At 38.6% G+C, this 7730-nt stretch overlaps 1 non-coding gene across 1 annotated transcript; it reads left to right on the top strand.

Annotated features, from left to right (window-relative positions):
• The first annotated feature begins 6742 nt into the window (after positions 1 to 6742).
• LOC127740780 (small nucleolar RNA R71) lies at positions 6743 to 6848 on the top strand. Its single transcript, XR_008001638.1, has one exon. It is a non-coding gene; the product is annotated as a small nucleolar RNA R71 (small nucleolar RNA).
• The last annotated feature ends 882 nt before the right edge of the window (positions 6849 to 7730 follow it).

Here is a 7730-nt window from a genome sequence, read left to right as displayed (position 1 = left end):
AAGGAGTAAGAAGGATTGGATGAAGACAGTAGGAAAGCAGAGAGACGGAAGGGAAGGCATCTTCATGCGCTTATCTGAAGTTCCTACCAATGAATTACATAAGTATCTCTATCTTTATCTTTGTGTTATTTTCGTTCATCACCATATACATTTGAGTTTGCCTGACTAAGATTTACAAGATGACCATAGCTTGCTTCAATACTAACAATCTCCGTGGGATCGACCCTTACTCACGTAAGGTTTATTACTTGGACGACCCAGTGCACTTGCTGGTTAGTTGTGCGAAGTTGTGTAATGCCATGGTATTGAGCTACCACGTTTTTGGAGCCATTACCGGGGATTATGAGAGTTGTGAAAAAGTATTGTTCACAATTTCGCCCACCAACAGTGCATATTTCTTATCTTGAATTTTATGAATATTGGCTCTTGAAAGAATGAGGAACACAAAAAATATTATTGTTGATCTGAAAAATCATGAATTTGATTCTTGAAGCAAGAAAAAGCAGTGAAAGAAAAAAAATTTTAAAATTACAATATTTTATTGGATCAAGACAAATAAAAAAGCCAATGGCCGTTAAATCCAAAAGGCAAGGGTAAAAAGGATCCAAGGCTTTGAGCATCAGTGGATAGGAGGGCCCAAGGAAGTAAATCCAGGCCTAAGTGGCTAAGCCAAGCTGTCCCTAACCATGTGCTTGTGGCATGTAGGTCCAAGTGAAGAACTTGAGACCGAGTGATTAAAGTTGTGATCCAAGGCAAAAGAGTGTGCTTAAGAGCTCTGGACACCTCCAATTGGGGACTTTAGCAAAGCTAAGTCACAATCTGAAAAGGTTCACCCAATTATGTGTCGGTGGCATTTATGTATCCGGTGGTAATACTGGAAAACAAAGTGCTTAGGGCCACGGCCAAGACTCATAAAGTAACTGTGTTCAAGAATCAATATACTACACTAGGAGAATCAATAATACTATCTGAATTTTGAGTTTCTATGGATGCCAATCATTCTGAATTTCAAAGGATAAAGTGAGATGCCAAAACTGTTCAGAAACAAAAAGCTACTAGCCCCGCTCATCTAAATTAGAATCTGAGATTCACTTGAAACTCGGAGATTTTATTGCTCCTTAATTTCTTTTTATCCTATTTTGTTCATCTAGTTGCTTGGGGACAAGAAACAGTTTAAGTTTGGTGTTGTGATGAGCGGATATTTTATACGCTCTTTGGGGGTAATTTCATGTAGATTTTAGTATGTTTTAATTAGTTTTTAGTAGAGTATTATTAGTTTTTAGGCAAAAATCATATTTCTGGACTTTACGATGAGTTTGTATGTTTCTCTGTGATTTCAGGTATTTTCTGGCTGAAATTGAGGGAGCTGAGCAAAAATCTGAGTTAGGCTGAAAAAGGACTGCTGATGTTGTTGGATCCTGACCTCCCTACACTCGGAATGGTTTTCTGGAGCTATAGGAGTCTAATTGACGAGCTCTCAATTGGGTTGGAAAGTAGACATCCAGGGCTTTTCAGCAATATATAATACTCCATACTTTGCGCGAAGATAGACGATCTAAACTGGCGTTCAACGCCAATTCCATGTTGCAGTCTGGTGTCCAGCGCCAGAAACAAGTTACAAGTTGAAGTTCAATGCCCAAAACACGTTACAACCTGGCGTTCAACTCCAGAAACAGCCCAAGCATATGAGAGGCTTAAGTCTCAGTCCCAGCACACACCAAGTGGGCCCCAAAAGTGAATTTCTGCACCAATTATCTTAGTTTACTCATTTTTCTGTAAACCTAGGTTACTAGTTTAGTATTTAAACAACTTTTAGAGACTTATTTTGTATCTCATGACATTTTTAAATCTGAATTATATACTCTTTGACGGCATGAATCTCTAAACTCCATTGTTGGGGTGAGGAGCTCTGCAGCGTCTCGATGAATTAATGCAATTGTTTATGTTTTTCCATTCAAACATGCTTGTTCCTATCTAAGATGTTCATTCGCGCTTAACTATGGAGAAGGTGGTGATCCGTGACACTCATCACCTTCCTCAATCCATGAATGTGTGTCTGACAACCTCCTCCATTCTACATCAGATTGAATGAGTATCTCTTAAATTCCTTAACCAGAATCTTCGTGGTATAAGCCAGATTGATGGCGGCATTCATGAGAATCCGGAAAGTCTAAACCTTGTCTATGGTATTCCGAGTAGGATTCTGGGATTGGATGACTGTGACGAGCTTCAAACTCGCGAGTGTTGGGCATGATGACAAATGCAAAAGAATCAATGGATTCTATTCCGACATGATCGAGAACCAACAGCTGATTAGCCGTGCTGTGACATAGCATTTGGACCATTTTCACTGAGAGGATGGGAAGTAGCCATTGACAACGGCGACACCCTACATAGAGCTTGCCATGGAAGGAACTTTGCACCTTGCTATTGAGTTGAATATTACATTACAGGAATTCAGAAGACAATGCATCTCCAAAACTCCAACATATTCTCCATCACTGCACAACAAGTAATTATTTCGCACTCTTTTATTTTTCTAATAAGTCAAACTGATAATTATAATTGATATCCTGACTAAGAATAATAAAATAAACATAGCTTGCTTCAAACCAATAATCTCTGTGGGATCGACCCTTACTCACGTAAGGTATTACTTGGACGACCCAGTGCACTTGCTGGTTAGTGGTACGAAATCATAAGAAATCTTGATTTTGATATTGGGATTAAAATTTCGTGCATCAGGTTGCATGAAATTGATCTGCTGTTTCCTTGAAATGATCCTTTGACTCTTGTTCCTCCTTGACGATTACCTTTCCATGACAACTCCCTTCATTTACTCCTTCACCTTCAAGGGTCTCTTCTACCTTCACCTTTAGTGCCTCCTCTAGCTCCTTATGAAGTATGGATTCACGAAGACGATCCTCTCTCTCTTGTTCCATTTCAATAGCATAATCGGGATCATCTTGCTCTTGGATTGATAGATGTGGGTGCTCTTCTATGGATGGTGGTGATGGGATGGGTGGATTATTATGCAGTTGAGATGGAAGTGCATTGGAGCTTGAGGGTTGAATATTGAAGGTATTCAGTGGTCCGATTTGGTTGGCGAGGGCTTGTATAGTAGAGTTTAGATCAGCAAATGCTTTCTCCATGGAGGTTTGGGGTGGATAGGAGAGTTCATTTGTTAGGAGAAAGGGTTCATGGTAGAAAGGTGGTTCATCTTAATAAGGATAAGGAGATGGTGTATATTGAGGTGGCGGTTTTGTGTATGGTTGATTTGGCTGAAGGTGGATGGTATGGTGGATAAGGATTAGGGTCATATGGTGGTGTTTGGTGGAAAGAGGCTTGTGAGTATGGTGGTCCAAAGTCATGTTAAGGATATCTATCATTTTGGTATGCATTGCAGAATGGTCTTTGTCCATGATATCTTGGAAGGTGTTGTTGCCTAAAGGGTTGATCAGATCCTCTTGGCTCCGTCCATCTTTGATTGCTTTGACCTTGATGCATATTCCTGGTCTCATTATAGTGTCCATTCCTAACAATAACATTGGAATCAAACTTGAAGCCAGAGGGGTGAGAATTCATAGTAGTAGAAAAAAATAGAAACAAAAACTAACAAAAAAAATATTTTGAAAAAGATAAGACTTTGAAAAAGATAAGATAAGATTTTGAAAAAGATATAATTTTTGAAAAAAGATAGGATAAGATTTTGAAAAAGATATGATTTTTTTTTTGAAAAAGATTTGAATTTTGAAAAATAAGATAAGATAAGATAAAAAAATTTTAAAATAAAAATCTGAAAATTTTTTTTAAAATATTTACAGTAACCAATAATAAGGCACACGTTTGCAATTCCCCGGCAATGGCGCCATTTTGACGTTAGGATTTTTGCTAGTAGAGAATTTTATAAAAATAATCGCGTTGTAAGTATAGATTCTAAACCAACAGAAATCCCTTCGTACAAATGTTTTGGTTGTCACAAGTAACAAACCCCTTTAAAAATTGATAACCGAGTATTAAACCTCGGGTCGTCTTCTCAAGGAATTGCAGGGAGGTATGTTCTTATTACTGGTTATGGAAAAGCAGTGTTTGGGGTTGAAAAAGGTTTTAAGCAAGAGAAATAGATTACAGAATTGATAAATTGATAACTAATAAAACTTTTGGCAAGATATTAGAACTGGAAGTCCTATCCTTATCAATTGTGATGAGAATTGGATTTTAACCCCACTTAGTTAACCTTTACTAAAGCAAAGGAAAGTGAAGTGAAATAATTAGTTTGATCCTCAAGTCCTAGTCAATCCCTATGGGAAGACTAGCTTTAGAGCAATCTGCCAATTTCAATCACTGCTTTATTTGATAATTCAAGAGTTACCAATTATTTAACCCAAGCCAAAAGAGAAAATTCTAAATTAAATCGAAGACATCATAAATAGAATAAAGCAATCATAAATCTGGAAATACCTCAAATTATAATAAATAGAAATATCAAATGTAACATGGAAAAGTTCATAGACAAATAAAAGAGAAAGTAAATAAAAAGAAACATTGAACCTGGGATCGAGAGTCACTCCTAAAACTAAGAGAAGTCCTAAATTCCTATCCTAAGAGAGAGAGGAGAGAACCTCTCTCACTAAAAACTACATCTAAAACTAAAATTATGAATTATGAAAGCCTCCTTATGAATGAATGGATTCTCCCACTTTATAGCCTCTAATCTGTATTTTCTGGGCCATAAACTAGGTCGAAAACAGCCCAGAAATCGCTAGAGAAGAAATCTGTCACGCTTATTTTCGTCACTGCGACGCGGCCGCGTGGGGCACGCGTTCGCTTCACCTAGCATTAGGGCAACTATGGCATATTATATATCAAATCGAAGCCCTGGATATTAGCTTTCCAACGCAACTAGAACTACATCGTTTGGATCTCTGTAGCTAAAGTTATAGCCGTTTGAGTACGAAGAGGTCAGGCTGTACAGCTTAACAACTTCTTCAACTTCTTGTATTCCTTCCACTTTTGCATGCTTCCTTTCCATCCTCCAAGCCATTCCTGCCCTGTAATATCTGAAAACACTTAACACACATATCAAGGCATCTAATGGTAATAAGAGAGGATTAATAATAAGAAAATATAAGATCAAAGAAGCATGTTTTCAATCATAGCACAAAATCAGGAAGGAAAATTGTAAAACATGCGAATTGTATGAATAAGTGAGTAAAGAGTTGATAAAAACCACTCAATTGAGCATAAGATAAACCATAAAATAGTGGTTTCTCAACCATCCTCTTGCCACGGGCTTGAGGTCAAGCCTACCTAGTTGGTATGACTTGCCTTGCACATTCCTCCTCCATTGTGCTCTTTCCACACAAATGTCCCCAAGCACTTGGTCCAACCTTTGGTCGGTGTTGACCCTTCTTGTGTAAGAGTGTGGGTCTCTTTTCATTTGTAGTAATTTGAGCGCCACTCTTATACTTTTTGGGCTGAAATCCAAGAGTCTCTCTGGGACCATGGTGCACCAATTCTTGGGGCTTGGGTTCATGCTAGTATCATGCTTTTTGGTGACCCACGCATTTGCATAAAACTCTTGCACCATCAAGATTCCAACTTCTGGGATAGGATTGGTTAGAACTTCCCAATCTCTTTTACAGATTTCTTATTGGATCTCCGGGTACTCATCATTTTTTAGCCTAAAGAGGACCTTGGGGATCACCTTTTTGTGCTTCACCACATCATAGAAGTGGTCTTGATGAGCTTTGGTGAGGAATCTCTTCATTTCCCAAGGTTCGAAAGCGAAATCAATTGCTTTTTCTTTCCTTTTTTTAGAGGATTCTCTGAATTTGGGTGCCATATGTTGGCGTTCAACGTCAATGACTGCTCCCTAATAGGTGTTGAACGCCCAGCTACTCCTTTGCTGGCGTTCAATGCCAGAAGCTCCTCTTTAGTTTTGGCCTCAGCTCCAATATTGAGGGCTTTGCATTCTTCTCTTGGGTTTACTTCAGTGTTACTTGGAAGAGTGTTAGAAGGGATCTCAGGGATCCTCTTACTTAGCTGACCAATTTGTACCTCCAGATTTCTGATGGAGGACCTAGTCTCTATCATGAAACTGTGAGTTGTCTTAGAGAGATCGGAGGCTATGGTAGCTAAGTTAGAGAGGCTCTGCTTAGAAGTCTCCATCTCTTACTGAGAAGGTGAGAATGGTCTGTTATTGAACCTATTCTGGTTTCTTCCACCTTGATTGTTGTTGAAGCCTTGCTGAGGATTCTGTTGATCCCTCCATGAAAAGTTGGGATGATTCCTCCATGATGGGTTGTAGGTGTTTCCATAAGGCTCATTGTTGGAATTCCCTAAGGAATTTCCTATATAGTTAACCTCCTCCATCATGGGTTGATCTGGATCATAGATATCTCTGTCATAGGAGGCTTCTTGAGTGCTGTAAGCTGCAACTTGCATTCCAGTCAAATACGAAGAGATCATATTGACCTATTAGGTCAGAATTTTGTTTTGAGCCAATATGGCATTCAGAGTGTCTACCTCCAGAACTCCTTTCTTCTGAGCTACCCCATTGTTCACAGAGTTCCTCTCAGAAGTGTATATGAATTGGTTGTTTGTAACTATTTTAATGAGTTCATGTGCGTCTTCAAATGTTTTCTTTAAGTGGAGTGATCCACCAGCAGAGTAGTCCAATGACATCTTAGACATCTCAGAAAGGCCATCATAGAAGATATCTAGCATGGGCCAGTTTGAGATCATGTAAGGAGGGCACCTTCTGATCAGTTGCTTGTACCTCTCCCATGCTTCATAGAGGAATTCACCCTCTTTCTGTCTGAAGGTTTGAACTTCCACCCTAAGCTTGCTCAGCTTTTGAGGTGGAAAGAGCTTGGTCAAGAATGCGTTGACCACCTTCTCCTGAGAGTCTAGGCTTTCCTTAGGTTGAGAATCCAGCCAAAGCCTAGCTCTGTTCCTTACAGCAAAGGAGAAAAGCATAAGCTTGTAAACCTCAGGATCCACTCCATCGGTCTTAACAGTATCACATATCTGCAGAAAGTCATATATGATTTTATTTAGATCTTCTTGTGGAAGTCCATGAAATTTGCAATTTTGCTGCATTAGCATAACCAATTGAGGCTTCAACTCAAAGCTGTTGGCATTAATGGCCGGAATGGAGATGCTGCACCCATAGAAATCAGAATTGGGTGCAGTGTAAAATCCAAGGACCTTTCTTGTGTCTCCTCCATCATTAGGATTGGCTGCCATATCTGTATTTTAAACTTCTTGTTCGAAAAGCTCTGTGAGGTTTCCTCCGGAATGCTATGCTTTAGCTTGTTGTAAGTGCTTCCTTAAGGTCATCTCAGGTTCAGGATCAGGATCAAAGAGAGGTGCTTTATCTCTGTTCCTGCTCATAAACAAGAAAAAGAAAACCAAGAAGGAGAAAGAATTGGAGTTTCTACGTTAGAGTGTAGAGAACTCCCAGTGAGATATCTAAAGAAGAAAAAGAATGAAGGTAGAGGAAGAGATGGAATTCGAAATAGAGGGGCAGTGGATTTCGAATTTAAGGAATAAAAAGGAAAATTAGAATAAAAATTTTTTGTTTTACTTTTTTTTTATTTAAATGATTTGGAAAGAATAAAAGAGAATAAAAGAAAATTAAAGGCTAGGACCACTAATTAACTAAAAAGATTTGAAAATTTTAAAGGTAGTTTTCGAAAATAAAAGAAAGAAAAAGTCAAACAAAG

Source organism: Arachis duranensis, chromosome 7, assembly GCF_000817695.3.
Source record: "Arachis duranensis cultivar V14167 chromosome 7, aradu.V14167.gnm2.J7QH, whole genome shotgun sequence".
Taxonomy (NCBI): domain Eukaryota; kingdom Viridiplantae; phylum Streptophyta; class Magnoliopsida; order Fabales; family Fabaceae; genus Arachis; species Arachis duranensis.
The sequence above is the reverse complement of the archived record's forward strand: the minus strand, read 5'-3'. Positions and strand labels throughout refer to the sequence as shown.